This window comes from Capsicum annuum, chromosome 3, assembly GCF_002878395.1.
Source record: "Capsicum annuum cultivar UCD-10X-F1 chromosome 3, UCD10Xv1.1, whole genome shotgun sequence".
Classification (NCBI taxonomy): domain Eukaryota; kingdom Viridiplantae; phylum Streptophyta; class Magnoliopsida; order Solanales; family Solanaceae; genus Capsicum; species Capsicum annuum.
In genome coordinates this window covers 198,377,612-198,404,414 of record NC_061113.1, presented here as the reverse complement: position 1 = coordinate 198,404,414, position 26,803 = coordinate 198,377,612, and the positions used below count along the sequence as shown (strand labels likewise).

General features: G+C 34.9%; 1 pseudogene; it reads right to left on the bottom strand.

Annotated features, from left to right (window-relative positions):
• Window positions 1-17,702, bottom strand: part of LOC124896783 — a 40,144-nt pseudogene extending 22,442 nt beyond the window's left edge.
• Window positions 17,703-26,803: the final 9,101 nt, after the last annotated feature.

The following is a 26,803-nucleotide window of genomic DNA, read 5'->3' as shown; positions in this document are numbered from 1 at the left end:
ATCGAGTGTTCAGACCATATCTAGATATGTTTTTCATAGTGTTCATCGATGATATACTGGTGTACTCCCGTAGTGAGGATAACATTCTGATCATCTCCGAACTGTCTTGCAAACCCTTAGAGATCACAAGTTGTTTACCAAGTTCAGTTAGTGTGAGTTTTGGCTAAGGTCAGTTGCTTTTATGTGTCATATCATTTCTTCCGAGGGTATTAGAGTTGATCCCCAAAAGACCGAAGCCATTAGGAATTGGCCTAGACCTATTTCTCCAATTGATATCCAAAGTTTCTTGGGTTTAGCTAGCTATTTCCGCCATTTTTTTTAAGGATTTTTCTTCTATATCGTCTCCTATGACTCGGTTGACCCAAAAGAAAGTGAAGTTCTTATGGTCCAAATCTTGTGACAAGAGTTTTCAGGAGTTGAAGACTTGGCTCACTTTATCCCCTATTTTGACTTTGCCTGATGGTGTTGATGGTTTTGTGGTGTATTGTGATGCTTCGAGAGTTGGGTTGGGTTGGGTTGCATATTGATGCAGAAGGGTAAGGTGATAGCTTATGCTTCTAGACAGTTGAAACCCCATGATAAAAATTACCCCACCTATGACCTTGAGTTGACTGTTGTTGTGTTTGCTTTCAAAATCTAGAGACACTATTTGTATGGTGTCCATGTTGATGTTTTCACTGATCATAAGAGTCTACAGTATGTGTTTACCCAGAGAGAATTGAATCTTAGGCAGAGACGATAGTTAGAATTGTTAAAGGACTATGATATGAGTGTGCTGTACCATCCGAGCAAGGCCAATATTGTAGCGGATGCCCTAAGTAGACTGTCCATGGGTAGTTTTTCACATGTGGTAGAAGGTAAGAAAGAGTTGGATCGTGATGTACATCGTTTGGCTAGATTAGGGGTTAGGTTGTTTGACTTTGCTGAAGGTAGTATAGGGGTTCAGAGTAGTTTCAAATCCTCCTTGGTTTCAGAAGTGAAGGAAAAACAATACTTAGATGCTAGTTTGGTCAGACTGAAGGAGTCAGTCAAGGACCAAAAAGTAGAGGTTTTCTCCTAAGGGGGAGATGGTGTGTTGAGATTGTAGGGTAGATTGTGTGTCCCGAATGTTGATGACCTGAGATAGAGAATTATGGCTAAAGTTCACGGGGCGCGATATTCTATTCATCCTGGTGCCGCCAAGATGTTCCGAGACTTGCGGGAAATCTATTGGTGGAGTGGCATGAAGAAAGATACAGCAGCTTTTGTAGCTAAGTGTACAACATGCCAACAGGTTAAGGTTGAACACCAAAGACCTGGTGGTATGGTGCAAGAGTTTAGTATTCCCACCTGGAAGTGGGGAGAGATAAATATGGACTTTGTGATTGGTTTACCTCCTTCCCAACGCCATCATGATTCCATTTGGGTTGTGGTTGATAGGTTGACTAAGTCTGCTCATTTCTTGCCTGTTCATACTTCATATACTGCTGAGGATTATGCTAGATTGTATATCCGAGAGCTAGTCAGAATGCATGGAGTTCCCTTGTCTATCATTTTGGATAGGGGTACTCAGTTCACTTTGCAATTTTGGAAAGCTTTTCAGAAGGGTCTTGGTACCCAAGTGCTTTTGAGTTCTGCTTTTCATCCGCAAACCGATGGTCAGGCTGAGCGAACCATCCAAACCTTAGAGGATATGTTGAGAGCTTGTGCACTTGACTTTAAGGGAAGTTGGGATGATCACTTACTGTTGATAGAGTTTGCTTACAATAACAGTTTCCACTCTAGTATTGGCTTGGCTCCATTTGAAGCCTTATATAGGAGGAAGTGTAGATCACCCATAGGTTGGTTCGAGGTGGCTGAAGTGGCTATGAGTGGTCCTAATTCGGTATTTGAGGATATGGAAAAAGTTAAGTTGATTACGGAAGGGTTGAAAAATGCACAGAGTCGTCAGAAGTCATATGCGGATGTTAGAAGGAGAGACCTTGAGTTTGAAGTTGGTAACCTAATGTATCTGAAAATTTCACCCATGAGGGGGGGGGGTGAAAAGATTTAAAAAGAAGGGGAAGCTTAGTCCCCGTTATGTTGGTCCTTACAAAATTCTTTGTCGTGTTGGTAAGGTAGCTTATGAGGTCGAGTTGCCTTCCGATTTGTCCTCTGTTCATCCAATATTCCATGTCACCATGCTTAGAAAACATATTAGCAATGCTGAGGTAGTAGATTCCTCTGTGAGTGATGACATTTAAGAAAATCTTTCTTTTAATGAGATTCCTGTTGAGATTCTTGATTTTAGTGTCCGAAGACTAAGGAACAAAGAAGTTCCCTTGGTCAAGGTGTTGTGGAGAAACCAATCTGTTGAGGGTGCAACTTGGGAAGCTGAGGCGGATATGCGATCAAAGTATCCACACCTATTTTCCACGAACTCCGATCAAGCCGAAGGTACCGTTCTTTCCTAAATCATGCACTTTATAGAAAAGTTGCAGCAGTTCAGCTGTCATTTATTATGTGTTCAGTTGTAGTTTCTTGAATTTATGCATTCTATGTTGCATTCGGAGTGAGAAATGATGTGGTGATGAGTCTAACGAATGGTTTCAGCTGTATACTCTATTCCCTATCTAATCTTGGCATGTCTAGCATTATTCGAGGACGAATGTTTCCAAGGGGGGAATGATGTAATACCCCAGGAAATTTTTCATTGAAATTTTGTGCGTAAACGTGTTGGGTTCTATCTTCTAGAATGAATTATAAATTTTTCGTGTGGAATGTCTTAGATTATGACCCACCATTGCGTAGATTATTGAATAAGATTTCCAACGATATGTGGATCATCCAAAATGGACACCCGAGCGACGAGTTATGAACATTCCGATCGAACCGTGAATAGTAGGGAACAGTAAAATGTGTAGGAAAAAGTACTGAGGCCTGGCGTATTTTTGCTCCAACTTTAAATGATTATAACTCCTTGTACATAATGATCTCGTGATCTACTATATATCAACGGAAATCTCTACGATTCCTCTTTCCAATGAAATTGGTTTCATCCAATTTTTCTATCTGAGCAAAAAGTTATGGTCGATCTACTTCAGCCTATCAAAAGCAAATTTTTGGGTCAACTTCAAACGATCATAACTCCTTGTACACAATGATCTGGGTGATATACCATATGTCAATGGCAATATATGAGATTCCTTTTTCTAATAAAATTAGTTTCATCCAATTTGGATATCGGAGTAAAACATTATGGTTGATCTACTTCAGACTATCAAAACAGTCCACCAAAGGACAGATTCGAGAATTATTTGATTTTTAGGGGCGTTTTGGTCACTCCCCCTCACCCAAAATCCATCCAAATCCTATATTAAATCCTATTAGAAGCATTATATGTTATATTTCATCAGATTCCCTCAAAAAGAAAACCCTAAGCTCCTACATCCAACTTCAAGAACCTCTAAAGTTCACCATTAATTCTGCAAATTTATTCAAGATTCCAAGTTCCTAGTTCAAGAACTCCAAGAACCATCATTCAAAGGCACGATTAACATCTCAAAAATGAGTATCGATATAAAGTTCATCATTCAAGGTATGTGGGGTTTTTCAACAAGAATTCTCCTTCGTTCTTGTGACCAAAAATAATTTTCTTTACAAAGGCATGATTTTTATTTGATTTTTACGAATTTGAAGCATGAAACCATATCTTATGATGATTATTATGAAATCTTGATGTTTATAATTTTGAAAGATGAATTTACATGTGTGGAGATATAAAGCATGAATCTAGAACGCTATTTATCATGATTTTGATATTTGGGTCGTGAATCCCCATTGAAAATTGTGTTTTTTTAGAAAGTGTGTGTTATAAGCACGTTGATGTTGAATGTTTGAGATATTTTGAATGATTTGACCTTTTGGTATTAATGAAGTTGTTTTGAACTCGAGTGTGAAAGAAATCCACAACGTGGTTGATTGTTATAGATGGGAAGCATGATGGCTCCCGATGTATATTTATATATTATTGAAATTGTTTTATTGTGGATTGTCTTTAAACTGATCTTTGCTAAGTCCGGGAGAAATCTTTAGCACCGAGTGGGAGGTATAAAGTGACCTTACTTCCCTAGAAGTACGTGTCCTTGTAGGAGTGAATCTGAGCCTAATTTATATAGTGTCACTAGTCTTTGTGGATTTGATATCGATAGTCCTACTCTGATGGCAAGGATAGGACGGCTCTCCCCAACGTGGGTTGTACGTTGGACTCCATGTAGCTCACATGGTTTATGTCGGTTATAGAATCTCCCAGTGTATGTGTGTTTCCTTGTGTCTATGGTGAATGGTGAAGTGATTTGAAGTGGAATTGTGAAAGTTATTCTTTCGAAAGATTTAAATGATATTTACATTATGAGAATTGATAGTCTTGATGAACTGAAAATGATTGACAAATTATATGATGACTCACATGTGTTATTGTACTTATTTCATCCTCTCATGATTATGATGATTTTCTTCGGGCTATGTGAGTCTTTCATATATCCTGCATATTTCTTATAAATATTTATGATGATGATGTTTATACAACTGTATACACCCCCATATACTCGGTTCCTTTCCAGGGTACTGACCCACATCTTCAAATGTGGGCTGCATTTTCTCAGAATGTAGGTTTAGGTGCTCTGTTCCAGGTTTGACAGTGATTCTTTGGGCACGCTGTTCTACATCCTCTGTCGTGGTGAGTCCTCATGTTCCGAGAACGTGATGTCTGATGTTGGTTTCACAGAATCATTTATATTTGATAACTGAGTATGAGTCAGTTGGGGCATGTCTCAATGGCTCGCTGGTTTTATTGATTTTCTTAGAGGCTTGTCATACTAGTATAGATGTTGGGAGTTGACTAATAAGTCGTATTTTGTTATCTTTCTAAAATTCTTTTATTCTTGGATGATGATTACTCTGTTGATATTTGACGGTTATTTATGGAAACCCTGTTGATTTGTGTTGAACTGAATGAAAATAGGTCAAAGGGTTATCTTCGGGCTACCCGTAGCCTCAAGCACCGTGTGATGCTCCGGGACCCGTTTTCCCAGGCGTTACATTTTATTTTAGAGAGAATGGATGAAATAAGCATAAAGTGCTTATAATAGGCTTTAATTCCTTGTTTTGGATGAATTAGGGCCTTAGGAGTTGACCAAAGTGCCCTTTTAAGTTTTTAATCGAAGTTACGAACAATAAAACTTTTCTGAACTGGCATGTCAGCGCAACGTACCACTATCGCGGTGGCTTACTAGAATTAGACAACTGTGACCTGGAATTTCTTTGCGACGCAGAGCTATCACGATGCTCTACTGATTTGTCATTTGGGCCATCACCGCAACACGCCAGCATCGCGCTGAGCCACTGGAAATGGACAAATGAGAAATAAGTCTTCTATGCGATTCAGGGCTATCACAAAGGGACACTGGAATTGACGATAGGGAATTTATCCTTCACTGTAGCGCACTGTTTGCCAGATGGCGTACTACTTTACTAAAAATGCCGTAAATTTTCAACCGAGTATCAGATTTGGGCAAAATTGGTATTGATGGAAAGATTATTCAATTTACTACATAATGGAGGGTCTAAATCTGGAAAATTATATTCATAACAAAGATTATTCATTTTTAAAGCTAGCCCTTGACATTTTAGGAGCGAAATTAACCTAGGAAATAATATGGGGTTTTACAATATCTCCCCCTTGGGAATATTCATCTTCAAATATAACTAGTTAATGTTAAAATATTAAGGAATATAAGGCTATAAGCTATCATGCACAACTAAAATAAACTGCATGACTGAATCTCAAATGTATTATGCTATTGAACGGATCTGCGAGTGGATGAGTTTACATAAAAATAGCTATATAGCGGAATCTGAGACTAGAAAAGAACTTAATGATAGAGGACTATTACCTTTGGCTGAATCTGAGTTCGTGGAGAAGAGATGAGTATACTTGGTACGCATATATACTTTTGCTTCCCAAGTAGCACCCTTAACAGATTGATTTCACTACAGAACTTTGACCAAGGGAACTTGTTTGTTCCTTAGTCTACGAATCTGATGATCAAGAATCTCTAGTGGAACTTCTTCATATGAGAGGCTTTTCTGAATATCTCTATTTTCTAGAGTAACTATAAAGGTTGAATCGTCCATGCACTTCTTCAACAAGGACACATGGAATGTTGGATGAGTTGAAGATAAATGTACAGGTAGATCAAGCTCATATGCTATCTTTCCAACACGACTCAAAATTCTAAAGTGGCCTACATACTGGGGAATAAGCTTCCCATTTTTGTCAAATCTCTTCGCCCCTTTCATGGGTAAAACTTTCAAATATAGAAGATCATCAATCTCGAACTCAAGAGCTCTTCTTCTTATGTCTACATATGATTTCAAATAATTCTTGTCTATTTTAAATCTCTCTCGAATCAACTAAACTTTCTCCATGGCCTCAAGCAGCATGTCTGGCCCAATAAAAGCGGCCTCACCCACTTCAAACCAACTGACTGGAGGTTTACATCTCCGCCCAAAAAGAGCTTCAAATGGAGCCAGTTGAATACTAGCATAATAAGTGTTATTATAAGTGACTCAATCAATGGTAAATGCTCATCCTAGCTATCTTAGAAATCAAGAACACAGGCCCTCAACATATCCTCTAGAGTCTGAATAGTCCTCTCTTCCTAACCATCTATCTACGGATGAAAACCTGAACTAAGATAAACTTGGGTACCTAGACCTTTCTGAAAGGCTTTTCAAAACTGAGAGGTAAACTGAGTACCCCTATCTGAGATGATGCACAAAGGAAATCCATGCAATCTGACTAACTCTCTGATATACAACTTAGCATAATCTTCAGTTGTGTAGGATGTGTGAACTGGCAAAAAATATGCTAACTTAGTCAGTCTATCTATAATTACCCAAATCAAATCATGCTAACGACGCGAATAAGGTAAACTAGTCAAAAAATCCATATTGACCTCTTCCACTTCTAAGTGGGGATACCAAACTCTTGCAACATACCACCAGGTATTTTCTGCTCCACCTAAACCTGTTGACAAGTTGTACACTTGGCTACAAACTCTGCTATGTATTTATTTATACCACATAACCAATTCTAACTACTTTTTCTTTTGAAGATTCAACTTTCTCTAGGTAAACACATACTGCAAGCTTTTATGGTTCATCACCACATTAACACACACCTCATAAAGATAGTGCCTCTAAATTTTCAATGCAAACACAATAACAACTAATTCAAGATCGTGGGTCGAGTAGTTCTTTTTGTGAGGCTTAAGATGTGTAGAGGCATAGGCTATGACGTTACTTCTTTGTATCAAAACACAATCCAAACCAACTCTAGAGGCATCATAATACACCATAAAACCATTTGTACCATCAGGTAATGCTAAAACTAGAGCTGAAGTGAGTCAAGTCTTTAACTTTTGAAAACTCTTCTAGCAGGAATCAAACCACTGAAGCTTAACTTTCTTTTGGGTCAATCTAGACATAGGAGACACAATAGATGAGTAACCCTTAATAAAACATTTGTAATAGCCATCTAAACCTAAGAAACTCCTAATGTTTGAGTGGAGAAATAGGTCTAGGCTAATTTCTTATGGCTTTTATCTTTTGGGGATCAACTCTAATACCCTCACTAGAAATAATATGACCAAGAAAAACTACTGACCTTAGCAAAAATTCACATATGTTGAATTTGGCAAACAACTAGTGATCTCTAAGAGTTTGCAATGCAATTGTAAGATGGTCTACATGATCATCCTCACTACGAGAGTAAACAAGAATATCATTGATAAAGACTATGACAAATATGTCTAGATACTATTTGAACACTCTGTTCATGAAGTCCATAAAGGTTGCTGGGGTATTAGTTAGCCCGAAGGACATGACTAGAAACTCAAAATAGCCATAACGAGTTCTGAAAGCTATCTTTGGAATATAACATTCCCTTACTTTAAGCTGATGATAGCCGGATATAAGGTCTATCTTCGAAAAATAACTTGCACCTTGGAGTTAATCAAATAAGTCATCAATTCTAGGAAGAGGATATTTGTTTTTGACTGTAAATTTCTTTAGCTGATGATAGTTAACGCACAAACGCAAAGAACCATCTTTCTTTCGCATGAATAGGATGGGAACGCCCCATGGAAAAACACTGGGCCTTATGAAACCTTTGTCTAAGAGATCTTTAAGTTGCTCCTTTAACTCTTTAAGCTCAGATGGAGCCACACGGTAAGGAGGAATAGAAATAGGCTGAGTATCTGGGTGAAGGTCAATCCTAAATTTTATTTCCCTGTCAGGAGATACCCCTGGCAAATCTCTGAGAAAAATATTAGGAAACAAATTAACTACACTTACTAATTGAACTGTTGGAGTTTTAAACTTAGTGTCTTTGACCTGAACTAGGTGGTAGATGCACCCTTTAGAAATCAACTTTCTGGCTTTAAGATAAGATATAGAATAACTCTTGGGAGATTTGGAATTACCTTCCCATTCAAAGACTGGCTCATCTGGAAACTAAAACTTCACCACTCGGGTACGACAATATATGGATACATAATAGGAATGGAGCCAATCCATACCAAGAATAAGATCAAAGTCAATTATATCTAACTCTATTAGGTCTGTTAATATGATTTTATGAAGGATAGTGATAGGAAACTTTCTATAGATCTATTTGGAAACAACCAACTCACCTGCTGGAGTAGAAACCAAGAAGGGCTCATGGATCTTTTCAGGACTTGTTTCAAAATTTACTGCAACTAAGGGGGTCACATAAGAAAAAATCGACCCAGGGTCTAACAACACATAGACTTCAAGATGAAACACACGAAGCATACCTGTAACAACATCTTGTGAATCCTCCTGCTCCTGATGGTATGGTAAAGCATAAAATCGATTCTACCGCTGACTGCCACCGGTACTGGATGATTCACTCTAAGGAAGGACTGGCAACCCAGAGGAGCTGGTGCACTAGTAGACTGAGTCTGGGGATGAACATCTCTGTTTTCCTGCTTAGTATGCGGACACTTTTTGATTCCATGACCCAAATTAACACAACCATAACAACCCTTATGTCCAGCCAGGCACTCTCCTAGATAATTTTTACCACACTTAGTGTATGGAGGATAACTTGGTTTTCCACTCATACTATTCTGAGATCTGAACATAGAGTACTTTCTCCACTAATTCTATCTAGCTCTAGGAGTGGGAGAAATAGATGGAGATGGATCTGGCATCAATCAATGATTTTGAAACTGTGAATGATTTGCCCCATGAGACCTAGCCTAGCCATACTCAAAACTGCCCTATTCTAGCCTTCTTATTTCCTCTCTCTTTTTCCTTCAACTTCTCTGCCTTAATCTGTTGAGCATGAATCATCAATCTAGAAGGATCCGTGTCTTCAATAAGTATGACAGTCCTACACTCTTGGACTAATAAGATAGATACTCCAATAACAAACTTACTCATACTTGCCCTAGGATCAGCCACAGTATCAGGGGAATACTTAGACAACTGGTTAAACTTAAGACAGTACTCCTTTACTATCATCGTGCCCTACCTTAGGTTTAAAAACTCCTCTATCTTAGATTCTCTCCTTTCACATGGAAAAAACCTATCTAGAAAAGCATCCTAAAACACTTGCCAATGTATAGGAGCTGCATTTTTATGTCTACCTTTCTTTCACATAACTACCCAATCATACACTACATCCTTCAACCTATAGGATACTAACTCTACACTCTCCGCTTCAGAAACATGCATAATCTGGGTGATCTTCTTAACCTCATCTAAATAAAGTTGTGGGTCATCACCTGCTTTCAACCCAAAAAACTCTAGCAGATTCATTCTCATAAAGTCTCTGATTCTGGCTGCTGCTAAATCACCATTCTGCTAAAGTGGGACTGAATCCTGATGGTTGCCCTGAATATTAGCAGTCACTGCCTGGGCCAATGCCTAAAAGGCAGCCCTAAACTCAGTATTGGATACATTCTCATTCAAAAAATCGGTGGGCTGGGTTTCTAGTTATCATTTATGTGGACATTAGCTTGATGAGGAGGAATATTCAACTATCACATAAAAGCATGAGTTAAAAACATATAGAGATACTATAAGCATGATAGATCATGAAAGAAAGAGATGATTTCCTAAGAATATCTCGTAGCCTCTTGCTCATAAATATGGCACGCTTCACACCTATGATCAAGACTCCATGTAATGCGTGTTGTCTGACTCCCTAGGACTCTTATAAAACTTAGGGTTTGATAATAAGTTTGTAACACCCCAAAATCTGGTCTCGAGATGTCACACGAGGCTCAATACTACGAGTATCCTTAACTTAACCCTGTCTACCTTCTACTTAGTTTGAATTTCATAATAGGGGAAATGTAGACATAAAGGTCATATTGAATGTGGAAACTGTCTGAAATAGCTAAGAATAATCTGAATATAATCTCTAAAAACCAAATAATATAAGTCTGAATCAAATCTAGTAGTCTGACAAGCGTCTACTACTAATAACTAGAGAGTTACTGGGACAGACCCCCAGCTGACTCAAACCGTCTGAAATGAAATACTGAATCATATAGACTAATAAGCTACAAAATTTGAATAAATAAGTCCCCAAACTATGTGGACTCACTAACTGTCGGATGTAGATAGAGATGCTTAAACTACTCATGCTACTTATACTGAGCACCTGCACCTACATTATGAGACAATGTAGCACATAGACGTATATATGGATCAGTATTTTGAGGATGTACTGAGTATATGGAGGTGAATGTATAAGTAAAACATTATCTCATCATCATAATTTGTAAAACAATGCATTCTAAATGTTAATGACTCACATAAGGTGGAATATCTGAAATACTAAAATCTGCAATCATGAATAACAAATCATACTTTGTAAATCAAGTGAGTCATAACATTTAGATCTAAAAGTTGCACCAATGCTCTATATGTAAATCATACTGTCTAAGTGTAAAAGGAGTTGCTTCTACATCTGAAATTTAAAAGCTAAAATCTGTAGCTAATATCATTCTGTAAAGCATAATCTGAATAAATTCGTGAGCCTTTACACTTAGTTTTCTAAAATCTTTTCTGTTATTTTTTTCTAAAAGTCTTTATTGTTAAGGAAAACACTTTATCTAAAGGAAATTCTTTCAAAGCTTTTCTTTACTAGTAGGGAAATACTTAAAAGCTATTTATTTACTTTTACTTGCAAGGAGGTTCTCCTAACCGACATAAACTATGTGAGCTAACATGGAGTCCAACATCTCATTCCGCTAAGGGGAAAACCTCATGATGGGGAGAGGTGTCATATTCTTGCCAAGGAGTATAACCTGAGTTATGTGATCATATTTGTAACTGTCACCCATATAGGAATGGGAATAATCTGATAATCTGTACCTACGTTGGCTACGTAGTTCTATAGAAGATAGGGCATGCTAATTCCACACTTCCCACTCGGTGCTAAATACTACTCCATTTTAATCTGTATGCTCACTCTGTTGGAAATTCACTTTAAAAAAACTAGCATAAGGGTTTATTTTGAAACCAATTATGTATTTATCTGATTAAATATGTTAATAAAGTTGTTCTAATTTCTGTGATCTATAATAAATATGTAGGGTGCATTCCAAAACTTATCTGAGGATCAAAAGATCAAAGCTTTATTGAGAATCTATAAATAATCAGATCATAAGATGCTTAAAGCATCATCTTTCTTGAAATATCAACATATAAACTTGGAATTGATAACTCATGCATCAAATACATGTTAAAACATCATAACAATCATTCTTGATAATGAAAACAATGATAATTCATCTCAAAATATAGAAATTACTGCAATAGGCATGAAAATATGAAGATAGACATGCAATTCATCTTCTAAAACACTTGAAATCTCATAATCTTGCAAATAGCAATAATGGGTATGAACCCTAATTCAAATCTCATGAATATTCATTCAAAATCATATGAATTTGTAATTAAAACTTGGTTTTTGGCATAAGGATGGAAAAAGATCCTCGTTCATAAACCGCACATACCTTAATTGATGATTAGATGAAGAGACTTGATTTATTGATCCCTATTTGAGTTCTTGAAGATGAGTTCTTGATTATCTTGTCTTTGGAATCCTCAATTTGGAGATTTCTTGGAGAACTATTTAAGCTTTGAGCTCTAGGGCTTTTCTTTTAGATAGAATTGATGAAAATAAGCATAAAGTGCTTAGAATAGGCGTTAATTCCTTGTTTTGTACTAATTGAGGCCTTAGAAATTGACCAAAGTACCCTTTTAAATTTTAATCAAAGCTGGGAACTATAAAATTTTTTTGAACTGACATGCCACCGCGATGCGCCACTATCATGGTGGCTCACTGCAATTAAACAACTGGGACCTGAAATTTCTCCACGATGTGGAGCTATCGCGATGCTCTCCTGATTTGTCATTTGGGCCATCACCGCGATGCGACACTATTGCGGTGAGCCACTAGAAATAGAAAAAATGAGAAATAAGGCTTTTTCGTGATGTGGGGATATCATGAGGGGGCACTAGAATTGATGATTGGGAATTTATCCTTTTCCGTGATGCGGTATTTTCCTAGATGGCGTACTACTTTACTAAAAATGCCATAACTTCTCAACCGAGTATCGAATTTGGGCGAAATTGGTATCGATGTAAAACTTATTCAATTTCCTACACAATGGAGGGTTTAAATTTGGAAAATTTTATAAATAAAAAAGGTTATTCATTTTTTAAGCTAGGCCTCGACATTCTAGGAGTGAAATTAAGCTTGAAAAAAATATGGGGTATTACACCACTTTATAAGGTTTCTATAATTATTGTATTAGTATGGTCATGGTTTCTCATTAAATATGTGGTAATGGTATGTTTAAGTTTCTGTAGTGATCAATACTCTACCCTGTTACCAATATGATGAAAGTTTGGTTGCAAAGCACCCTTGGATAGATGAATCGAAGTGTCAAACTAGAGTTTATGATACTTGAACATTCAAGATCATTATTAAAGCTTATAAAGAACTCATTATAAATGACCTAGATTCCATTTTAAACCTAGAAGGTACACTAATAAAATTTTTTTATAAAGGAGTTAAGCAATCTTAAGGATCTATCTTGTTGTAAATTCATTACAATGATAGATATTGGCCAAGTTCCAAGTATTGGGGAGGGTAAGAGGACTGTGCTGCCGAATAAAATGATAACGAGATTCAAAAATAGTAGCAGCTTCTTGGGGTGGTAGGGAATGTCTTCGCCTTTGGTAGGGAAGCCTTTATTTAGGCCCATTGCTCAGACTCATCAAAAATGTTGCCGCACCAATGTCGGATTCTTTAAAAATACGCTATTTTTGGAGGATTCGACACACACCTATCGACATTTTTGAAGAGTCTGAGCAACATAGCTAGAGACGGATAAGTAAACCAGAGAAAGAAAAAACTCTCAAAATAGTACACTTCTATAAAAGTTTTAGTTACTTCACTATGCATATTCAAGTCTTCAAATAGAAAAAAGAGAGAAATTAAAGCCTGTTGTTGATCATGGAAGTAAAAATTTCATATTAAGTATATGTGGTGTTCATATATAACAACAACATGCCCCGGGAAGAATCATATCTTCAGTAAATCCAGAATGTACTATAGGATTACAACTAATGCACTTTAAGTATTAAGGTGGTAGTACAACAACAAGCAGTAACATCATATGCAACAAAATATGTTCAAACTACAGGGACAATTAACTAGCACGACAAACACAAGTCTAAATTTTCTTTGCCATACAGTCAAGGATATGACTAACCATTAAAACACAAGTCTTTTATTTTTCACTAGGTGCCAGCCAATACTGATATACAACACATAGTTCAGTGAAATTGAACCTTAGAATTAAACTCTATGATAGGACCAGAGGCAATCAGGAATAACAAGATCAAACAACTGCTTTAACAGCCAGCATCTACCACAGAGAGATATAATTTAAAAATGACAGGTAATTTAACACATATCATCCTTTAAGGCTGTTTGAACACGGAAAAGAACTCAATATAGTTATAGGTTAATTTATTACAATGCTAGCTACAAGAAATAACTATGAAAAACAAATAAACCAATTCAATGATGACAGGGATATGACAAACCTCAATATAGTTATATCTTTCTAAGCCAAAAGATAGTAAGTTTTGAATAAAAAAACAATAATCAAGTAAGAAAAAGAAAGTGCCAGAGAAAACTAAAAACTAATGATATATCTATTCATCCATATGCTCCTCTATTGCAATTTGGACATTCTCATAATCAACATTAAAAGTTGTCCAAATTCTTGTTGTTGGTATGAATTATTCTCGTATATTTCCTCTTCATTAATCTCTTCCATGTCAAACAAATCCCTTGGTTTTAGATGTACAACCACACTCTATTCTTTATCATTTTCATCATCAACATAGTAGACCATATTAGCTTGTGATGCTTCAATATACGGATCATCATCCACACAATCACTGGTATGAATCAATTTAAAAAATTTGACACAATTAAACTTCCAAGCATCTATTTTGAACCCCCTGTTCTGAGTAGTGTATCCCACTGACATTTGAAAAGAACAACCTTAAATTTTTCATAATAATTAAGCTCAACAATGTCTTCCAACTTTCCATAATATGGCAGGTCTTCTTGCGTTGCATGTCTATCTGCACTAGATGCAACACAAGAAGTGTTAGAGACAAGAAAAACTCCACTATTTTGAGTTTTTAATCCTTGTTCTCTAGATAAAGTTCAAAATTTGAATCTACTAATGTTATAAGAGCTAAATCTTCTTGTATCTCGGGCTGGACCTTGTGCTAAGAACTTCATCTTATCAGAGATAGTATTTGCTATATTCAGATTCATAATCTAAATATATAAAATATTAATATTAGAAATTTTAATTTGATATAAAAAAAGTTATCTGAAAATAAATAATTTAATGTCATTCACTCACTCTCTTAAAAAACTAATTAGAGAACTCTTTACTGACTCTTCTCTCTAGCTCTATTGCTGAAAGTCTACGACCTCTTGTACTTATTTTGATGTAATCTCTAAATTCACTATAAAGGTACCATAATTAGAAATTTTAATCAAATTACTCAAAACATATCTTATAAATCAAATCAATGTAAATTTATTACTCAATAAATGGCTTCATGGCCACACAATTAAGTAACACATATCGACAAGCTTATGTTTTCTCCAAATGAGTCAGTGGTTTTGTTATGAAGCCTCCAACATACTTACCTTGTTGAGGGAGCATACTTGACTTTTAATAAGAAACATTTTGGATTGGTTCATCATTTACACATTTAGGTCAATTTAACCTTGACTCGATTTTCTCAAAATAACCAGAATAAAGAGTAAGAGCTTCTTCAACTATGTAACTTTCAGCTATGGAACCTTCTGGTTGTGATTTGTTCCCTAAAAGGGACTTGAAATGTCCCAACAATCTATACCCAAAACATAAATATGTAATAAGAAGTATTTACACTGAAGTATTACTATAAAATCAACTAAAATGATTTTGAATGAGGAATATTTTACCTTTCAACAAAATACATCCAACGATAATATACTGGGCCACCTTTTTTTACCACATCACCTAAATAAATAGTTAGATGAATCATTACAGTAAAAAATGATGGAGGAAATAAAATCTCTAAATGGAAAAGAGTTTCTACAATTCTATTTTGTAGCTTGTCTAAGCCTTTAAGACTTAAACTTTTCAAACAAAGATGCCTAAAAAAGGAAGAAACCTCAACCAAAGTTGCAACAACCTATCTTGGAAGCACATTTCGAATTATTATGCATAATAGCTGCTGTATAAGAATGTGACAATCATGGCTTTCTAATCCAAAAATTCTTTTTTGATCCAAATTAATATGATGATATATATTAGTTTAACCATCTGGCACTGAGATATTCTTTAAAGTCTTGAGAAGGACACTTTCTTGTTTTCTGGAATTGCAAATGTAGAAAGTTTACACTTATCATTCTCCTCAACCCAAAGATCATGCCTTATGCCCATTTCTTGTAGATCTATTTGAGCCTTAACATTATCCTTTGACTTTTCTTTATCATTTAACAAAGTGAATATAACATTGTCAAAAACATTCTTTTCAATGTGCATCGGATCTAAATTATGGGGCAACGGGTTCCAAATGTGAATATGTCCATTTTCTTTTCTGTAACTCTGATTGTCTTCCAAATGTGACAATGATATCTTTCACCTACTACAAAATTTATGACCCAGATAGCTTCTTTGGAGCAGTCCTCTTTTCCAAATTACCATCAAAATGATGTCTCATCAGTCTAAATTTATCATTTCTTGACAAGAATCAATGGTGGCTAGTAAAACACCACTTTCTACTATGACAAAGTCAACACGGTTCTGCATCAAAATTACAAGAAGGACATGAAAGACCAGTATGCATGTTCCAACTAGATAAGATATCAAGTCCAGGAAAATCGCTAACTATCCACATAAGAATTGCTCGTATTTTGAACATTTCATTCTTTGATGAATCAAAAGTATCCACACCTTTATTCCATAACTCATTCAACTCCATAATTAGTGGTTTTAGATATGCATCTATGTTATTCCCTACTGTACGTGGACCTAGAATGGTCATTGAGAGGATAAAACTTTATTGCTTCATACACAACCAAGGAGAAACATTGTATGGAAACAAAATCACCAGCCAAATACTATAGTTAGTACTCATTATTCCAAAAGGATTGAAACCATCAGTAGCTAGCCCTAATCAAACATTCTGAGGATTAGAATCAAATTTAGGATAATTTGTATCAACCCTTTTCCATGCTTCACCATCATGAGGGTACCTTAAGATCCCATCTTTGTTGTCATCCTCTGCATGCCATCTCATATGCTTTGCAATTTTAGAGAACATAAACAATATTTGTAATCTTGGTTTTAATGGAAAGTAGCGCAAAACTTTGGTAGGCTTCTTTTGCTTCTTCTTTTATTTCTTACTTTTACTAGGGGCATGATCAAGATCGCTATCCTTCTCATGCTTCCATATAGAAATGTGACAATGCTTACATGATTCTGCATTAATGTCATCTTCCCAGTACAACATGCAATCATTTAGCAAGCATTTATCTTGATATAATAAAGACACAACTTGTTGATGGTTTTTTTAGCCTCATAAAAAGATATAGGGATCTTTGCAAATTTAAATGCATCCCTGAATAGATCTAGCACCATAGTCATTCCTTTATCACTTAACCTAGACAAGTACTTTATGTTATAAAGCTTTAATAAAAATTTCAACTTTGAGTACTTAGATCCTTCATACAAATCTTCACTTCCATCTTTAAGCAATTTAAAATAATCTTTGTTATTTGAATTAGATAAATCAGGTAAAATTTCTTCTTCTTCTTCTTCTTCTTCTTCTTCTTCTGCTTTTTGTGATGGACCTACATCAACACCCTCATGCCTTAAACCCCTGAATGATTCATTAATCAATAATTCAATAGGATTTTCAAAAGTTTGTTCATCTTGAGTGACCTCTATGTTTCTGAAATTAGGCAAAACATTCATTTCACCATGCATAACCCAAGTGACGTAATGTTGAGGGAAATCCTTGTTCATCAAATGGTGAAACACCATAATTTTTGTTTTCCACTTTGTCAAACCACATATAGGACATGGACACTTTATTTTATCTCCTATAGCTCCATTGATAATGCAAAATCTAGAAATTAATTCAAACTAAGAAAATACTCTAGTGTGTTTCTTGGCATTCCAATCCAAGATCTATCCATTGAAGAATTTAATGAATATGAAAAATATCACCTATAAGATTTCATAAAGAAGAAAAGTGAATGTAATAGAAAATAAATAAATTGTTGAACTCTAACATAAAACGTACATAATAAAATATCATATGAAAAATTACTCTAACAGATAATTGTAATGTCTGAACCACATAACTCGACTAGCTTTATAGACATAAAAAAATAAGTTTAATGAACATAATCAATCAATAATCAGTCGACTAGACTTCAACACCAAACTAGTTAAGGTCCAATAACAATAACATACCTAGTGTAAATCCCACAAGTGAGTTTCGAGGGTAGAGTGTATGTAGACCTTACTCCTACCTCATAGTGATAGATAGGCTGCACTCTGCTCTTATCTTAGTGGGTAACCATTAAGGTAATACAACTCTAAGAAGTACTACAAATCACTATCTCCATACAAGAATCATGTACCTATCCCTTACTTTAAAAACCTATTGAATATTCTCCATCACATAAATACTACAAAGTAGCTATACCTTCTAAGCATAACTATTACAAGTTGCCAGTGAAAAATATCTTGACTGCCCTCACCTGTAAAGTATTACAAGGTGCCTACTTCTTCACAGCACTACCACAAGTCACCAATTCCTTCAAAGTACTACTACAAACAGCTCACCACCACCACCAAACTATTACAAGGCACCAATTTAACGATGTTTGCAGTATAATACTATAATGTTTTATATATACAGTATAATTTTTTAATGAAGGGCACCTAACTAACCACCCTTTGATTTATGTAGCTACTCCACTGTGTGGATTATCAACTGATGTCCATGAGAGACCATCACTTGTTAGTCGCATTAAGAATAGTATTTAACTCATAAAGGGGCAAATATACCTCTCAACTTTGCGACTTAAGAGTTGTTAAAAAAAGTGGTGCATATATACCCTTTGCGTCTAGCAAATAAAGAATATGTAGATAAACTCATTATACAACATCAACGTTAGACGATAAAAAAAATAATGCAAAATTGGGAGCAAATAGAAACCATAAGAACAACTGTTATTCTATATTTGGGAGTAATTACACAAAATCACATGCAAATTTAGAGTGGTAAAAACTACAAAGGGGGTTTGTGACTTACCTTGGTTAGAATTGGGAATGTGGGGAAACTGCGTGGACTCTTTTGGTAACTAAAGACACCCTTTAACCCCTTTAACAGTAATAGCAGTACTCCAATTTCCCAAGTTTTTTGCAATCTCTTTCAATGCTTTCACTGAAAAATAAGTCACAATACTCCAACAAAAAATGAGCATATTAGCTTATTGATTTTAGAATGACATATACGATATATTTTCATTTGGACGATCTCAATCAATTAGTAAGTTGAGAATAGAAGTAAGCTTCTCCATAAGGATTGACATTTGATTAGTATATTAAAATAAAAGGGGCATTTTGGCATTTCAATTTTTCCAAATATAATTATCGGTATTTGGAATAAATAGAAAATTATGTATTCCCAGTTAGAAAATCAATACTATATTCATATTACTATCATAAAATAATAAAAGGTAGTTAGTTAAGATTTGAGTTAAATGAAAAGTCAGATTCATATTTTTGAGATTAATAAACCAAATATCAATGGTTGAAGTTGAAAAGGCTAGAAAAACTCAACAATTACTTGGAAGATGAAACACCTTTGTTACTCCTCAAATTCTATATATACATAACTTCATCCATCCTCAAATTAACAACCCCATTAAATGTATTAAGAATGACACATTACAAGCTAATAGGTGTCGTAAGAATATGGTAAGAAGATGAGTTAGATGAGGTTTATAGTGAATGTAGGTAAGCTTTAGAGAGAAGTAAGTACAGTGCACCTCGGCCTAAAGCATTTATTCAAGGCTTTTAAAGCAAAATATCATGCTGAAGCTTCGCATTTAGCTATCATTCAACCTATCACACGTGGATGCTGGTTCACACCGTACATGTCTAAGGTAGAAGATATTCTTAATGACGCTATTGAATTAGATGTGAGAAGGAACAAAGTGTTTTCGATTGCATATCAAAAAATTTCTGCAGCAACAACTGAAGATCAAATGGTTGCCTTTGTTTGCTCTATGATTGTTAGTGTTACTCTTGAGCTGGATGGATTCATTAATAGTTTTATTGAAGATAGATGTTACAAGCCTATCATTCTAAATCTACCTAAAGATGCAAACAACATTTACCACCTGGTAGAATGGGATGGAGTTCAAACTCAGTCTATGGAGTGGATGATTATCATATATGGTTGCCTTGTACTAAGTATCTTTAAGAATTTTAATGAGGCTAGCTTTCAAAATTATCCATTATAAAACAAGCAATATCATTATCCATTATAAAATAATCTTAATCCAAAATCTCTCATTGATCAAAGTCAAAAAGTCCTTAATCCCATTGATTATTTTTTTCTGAATACTCTCACTTACCCTGAAATCCACTTAGTGAGTGCCTAATATAGTTTATGCTTAGGGCAACCCGGTGTACTAAAGCTTCCGCTGTGCGTGTGGCTCGGAGAAGGACCAACTACAAGTCTGTGCTAATCTAAAAAAAGGGTAAAAAGCTACAAGGACACAGATTGTCAATCCCAACCATTAAGGCATAATTGCTTGATTGATTCTATTCTTAACTACTCAAATGGAAATACAGATGACAAAAGGAAGGGAGACTCAAATTGAGGAAATATTTACATGTTCTAGGACCATCAAAGCATTGAATTTCTGCCTATCAATTTGGGGTAGGTGAGAGGAAAATAAGAGAGGGAAAGTGAGAGAGAAAATGAGAGAGGGTATAATTGGAAGCTGCCTATCATTTGGGAAAGTGACGGAAAATATTTTTCCCAATTAAAAGGAAAGAAGGAAAATGGTACGCTGTTTTTTTTATTATAACGGGGATCTACACACCTGCAAATTTATATTTTATGGCATATAAAGAGTTATTTTTTTTGGTATATAGCGGGGGTTTATAACCCTGCAATTTATAGCAGGGGTCTAAAACCCTGCAACTTTATAAATTTTAGCAACAGATTTTTAACCACCGCATTTCATATAATATTATGGAGGTTAAAATAATTCCTGCAAATAAACTCCCACAATATTGCCCATTTTTTGTAGTGTTTAGTATTAGGGTTTGTGTCGAGGCTAAAAATTAATTAAAATAAAACACAATTAAAATTTCTTACTTCATTGATCGATACCTAAACTATAAATTTATGATTTAAAGTCATGAATATGATTACAAAACAAATGTTTCATTCCTTGACATGATGATTATGAAAAATAATTTATAAATTGAATTTCATTTCAAAAATGAGAAGGAAAAATTGCTCACCATGATATATAAACATGTCCTTTAACTTTTCCTTAACTTGCATCTGTGTCCCCCAACTTTGTATGTGCACCTGTAGACACTTAAACTATTTGTCTCGACCCACATCTATCGCAAGTAGCACCCACACTAACCCTCCAGTGGAAGAACCAACTACCCCAACATTAATCAATACTTAGCCAAAATTAAACAAATATTAATTCTATATATCCAAAGACCATATCCAAGCCGAAATAAATATAAGTACAACAAATAATGCGGAAATATTACACTTATAGAAACCCCTAGAACCCGAAAGTCATTTGTACCAGAACTATTAAAGAATGTCAAAAAGATGATGCAACCCCAAAAACTAAGAATGTGCATAAGTGCACATGAAATATTTGAAAAAATCAATAGAAGAATTCATGGTAGCCCAAAAGATGCAGTTCACCCTTGAATTTGAGTCAACCGCTGAAATCATAATTGAGATCTCATAGTAGCCACTGAAAGATGTACTGCACTTAATAAAATTAAGAGTAAGTAGTATTAGATAAAAAAATAGTATAGTGGCAGGATCATTTGGCCAACCCAAGATGAGTTATGTGGGCACATAACTATAATTAAGTAAAACAAGCGAAAAAATGTTTCACTACTTAGCTGCATCTATTTAGTCCACAACACTTAGCTATATTCAAAAGCCTTATTAAACAAGTTTTTATGGGTTAAACAAGAGTAACATGTCAAGTCAAACTAAGTCTACGAAAGAAACTCCAAGTCAACCATACAAGACTTAATACCATAACCAAGTTATTAATGTATGACTCTAACCCTAATTCCATCTTATTTCAGAACATGAGAATAATAACAATAATGCATCCTTTTTCTATGTCATTAGCTCAGATATCTCAAGAATCCAATCTTAGCAACAATTATTATGCAACCAGATTCACATAAGAAGCCATTTTAATCATTAACATACAAGTCCGGTCCACTTTAAGACCACAACAAAAATTTAACACTTAAGCCAGTTCAATCAAGGAACCAAAATAATAAATAAAGCACATAATTCCTATTTCACTCATGGGATGATCACACTCACCTAAACCTTGTACACATATGCTAAGGGTGTTATGGTATGGTTTTTCACTAGTCACGAACTGTAGGAAATGATCTCTATCCATATACCAAAACCCAGACATCAAAAGCCAACCAACCTTGTTCCACCAAATTCTGTAAAGAACTCCATCTACCGGTTCCCACAAATAACCAACAGAATATCACAATAATCACAAAAATAATGATAACAACCACAAGCTTTACATATAAGTTCATTGAATGTGATTACTCTTATAATATCAAACATCTCTTTTTTAACCCTTTTCATTCCTTAACAATAGGTATTGGACCATCAATACTAAGGAGTAGTAATCATACACACATAACACAAATTGGATTAAACTACATTAACCATCATCTACCTCAATCCAAGCTTGCACCACTCAATTTAGTTTGTCTTTCTATGCAATTTTTGCTTGATTATGGTCTATAAACACAAACACAACATCTAATCAACCAAGTGAACTACCATTTCAAGAACTACAACCTAATCCCAAACCCCTAGGCCAAACTCATGATCATCTCACCTATCTTAGGGTTTTTATATCATCAATTCACCTAAAGCTACTAATTTCATGGTTGCTTAGTCAATCAATGATATACAAGAATAAATTAGTGACTAATAACTAAAATCCAAGGATTTTATACCTAATTACCCCTTTTCACCTTAAAAACATCTAAAACAAGGTTTAACCCTCCCTAAAAATATGTAAATTAGTGATTCTAAGGTTAATTAACCAAAATACTTGTTAAAGAAGATGAATTACTAACCTTTGCAATGAAAATAGTGAAAAGTTGATGAAAATTGCCGAAATTACCCTAACCCTTCCCTAAATTGTTTTTTAGAACAATGGAACATTTTAGGAAATTTCTGAATAAGTGAAAACTTAGGTTGCTATAACGGCCCAATCCCGCTATAGCGGGTTTGATTTTCATTAACCACTGCTATAGCGGAAGTTATTCTGCTATGACAAAAGTTGCTATAGGGACGAACAGATTGCTATAGAAGTATAGGCAAGGTAGAACCTTGAGAATCCTCCCAATTGTTTTTCACAGTACACCCTCAAACTGTTATATTCCAAACAAACCTTGTTACACTGAGATTAATACTGGGAGTTCTATTTACCTGAATTCTCTTTCAAAAAGTCCTATGGGTTCCTTATCATCTTTATTAACATAAAACCAAGCTAAAATTGATTGCATTGACCCAATACATTCCTAGATTATTCTATACCGTACCTCGCTCAAATTTTATTTGAGCCTAGCCTAAAATTTCTAACACCAAATTTGGGAAAAATTTTAACCCTAATTTTTGTATGAGAAACATACCCATAATGGAAAAGAGAGTCCTTACATCAAATGCCAATTTACCCATCATTCATCCACGAATGATTAAATAAGAAAATTGGACCAAGTAAGAAAAGAAAAAGGTACATGTATCCTCAAACAAGTAAGGGAACTTGTCCCATACATCCTTCTCAATTTCCCAATTTTCTTTACAACTGGATGATGTATGTATTGAACCTTTATTGAGTGAATTCCCTTTGTCCTCAACTCCTGGATATCCCAATATAAGATCGTAATCGGTTCCCCCTAATATGATATGTTCTTATTTAACAAAACAAAATCATACTTGATAATGTAGTCTTTATTCCTATGGAATATTTTGAGCATAGATATATGAAACACTAGATGGAACCCCAAAATACTTTATGGCAATGCTAGCCTATACTCTATCGGACCCATATACTCAAGAACCTTAAATGAACCAATATATTAAGGGCTAAGCTTTCTCTTCTTACAAAAACTCATGACTCCCTTTATAGGAAACACCTTTATCAAAACCTACTAACCAACCTAGAAAGACATGCCCCTTACCTTATGGTCTTTATATTTTTTTTGCCTACTCTGAGCAGCCAACAATTTGGTTTGAATAAACCTTGCCTTTTCTTAATCTTTCTTTACCAAATTATTGCCCAAAAGTTTTATGTTACCAACCTTAAACAACCCTATATATGACCTACACCTTATTTTGTAGAGTGTCTCAAATGGTGTTATATCAATGTTAGGGTGATAGTTGTTATTGTATGAGAATTCACAAATGGTAGAAATTGATCCTAATGGCCATCAAAATAAATCACACAGGCCCTCAATATGTTCTCTAGCACCTGGATCATCCTCTCTAACTGGCTATCAGTCTGTGGATGAAATATTGTGCTAAAAGTATGGTTAGTTCTAAATCCTAAAACAACTTATCTAAAAATTTAGAAGTGTAGGTCATATATCTATCTAAAATGATGGAATGTGGCACCCCATGCAACTTTACTATCTCCTTAACAAAGATCTCTGCTAACTACTTATAGTTGGAGTCTAGTATAACTGGAATTAAAGAAGCTAATTTTTTAGTCTATCTAGTATGACCTAAATAAAGTCATGATTACCCAAGGTAGTAGGAAGACCCATTACAAAATACATAGCAATATTTTCCTATTTCCATTCAAGTATAGGATTTGTCTAAAGTGAACCCATAGGTCTTTAATGCTCATACTTCCCTACAGACAGTTATGACATTTGGATACATACTCCATTATGTCCCTCTTTATTTTAGACCACTAATAAAGTTGTCTTAAGTCATGATAAATCTTGGTTGCACTTGGATAAATAGAATATCACAAACTATAAGCTTCAACAAGTACATTTTGAATCAAGTCATTAATTTAAGGAAAACATAGTCACCCTCTAAACCATAATGATTCATATGTGTCAAGTATGATACTTGGTACCTCTCCTATCAATACCTTGTTTCAAATTATGTTCAATTTTACTTCCTTAAACTATTTGTCCTTGATTTCATCAAGGATTTTTCACTTTACCACAACACTAGCCAATACTCCACCCTTTTATGAAATACCAAAATGCATGAATTAAGACATTATAGTTTGAAACTCCCTAGCCAAAGGTCTCCTTGTAACCCTCAAATAGGACAAACTACCCATGCTTACCACTTTGTAGCTCAGTGCATTGGCCACTATATTGGCCATACCCCTAATGATACTGGATGGTGACATAACAATCTTTTAATAAATCCATCCATCTCCTTTGTGTTAGATTCAAATTTCTCTCTGTGAAAACATGCTATAAATTACTATGAAATATGAATGACTCACACTTGACACTATTAAGATAATGTCTCTAAAGTTTGAGTAAAAAACCACCGCTTTCAACTCCAAGTTGTGAGTTGGCTAATTTTATTCAAGAGGCTTCAACTATCTCAAAGCATAAGTAATGAAATTTCTATCCTACATCAACACAACTCCCAACCCCAAAAGTGAGGCATTACAGAGAATAACAAAATTGTTACCTTCAATCGATAATAAAAGTGTCTTGAGCTTTTGAAATTTCTTCTCACACTTATCTGACCATACAAATAGCACTACCTTCTAGATCAACCTTGTTAGGTGAGTAGCAATAGATGTAATACATTTGAATAACTTACAATAATAACTAGAAATACCTATAAAACTCTTAATCTCAGTTGATGAGTAAGGTCAAACCTAATTCTTAACTGCCTCTATCTTCTGGGGATCCACTATCACCTTCATTTTTGAAACCATATTCCCTAGAAAGGCAATGAATGCAACCAGAACTCATATTTTGAGAACTTTTCATACAACTACTTTTCTTTCAAAATACTCAAAATAATGCGAAAAGACTTGCACGTTCCTCCCTACTCTTAGGGTAAACCAAAATGTCATTACTGAAAACTATAACAAAAGAATCCACAAATGACTTTAATATATCATTTATCAAGCTTATAAAGATTGTTGGCGAATTGGTCAATCCAAAAGATATAACTACAAACTTATAATGCCTACATCAAATATTGAGGATATCTTAAGTATATCATAATGTTAAATTTCCATCTAATTGCAATCTGAACTTAAGTCAATCTTAGAGAATAGTAAAGCACCCTATAGCTAGTTAAATAGATTATCTATATGAGACAATAGGTACTTATTCCTGATAGTAGCTTTATTTAACTGTCTATAATAAATGCATATTGTTATGGTACTATTTTAAAAAAAAAATAGTACTGGAACACCCCAAGGCAAAGTACTTAGACAAATAAACCTCTTATTCAAAAGTTCCAATAGAAATCAAAGTCTGACTCATAGCCTGAATTGTCATCAAACCAGAATAGTTTTGGACTTATAAAATTAGCGGTTGAATGGACCACAAGTATTGCTTATGACTTATTAAGTTACATTATGAGTCATAGGGAGCAATTATTCTGAGAGAAAAGGCCAAAGTTCTAAAGATCTGCAAAGTGGTGTAGTGGTGATGAGGGTAAACTATGACTTATTGAGACATATGATGAGTCATAGCATGAAGATATTGGGACTTGAGCAAATTCTAGGGACATGGAATGATTAAGGACAAGCAAAGTATGACAAGAGGCTACGAACCGTAGGGTCACAGGATGATTCATCCTG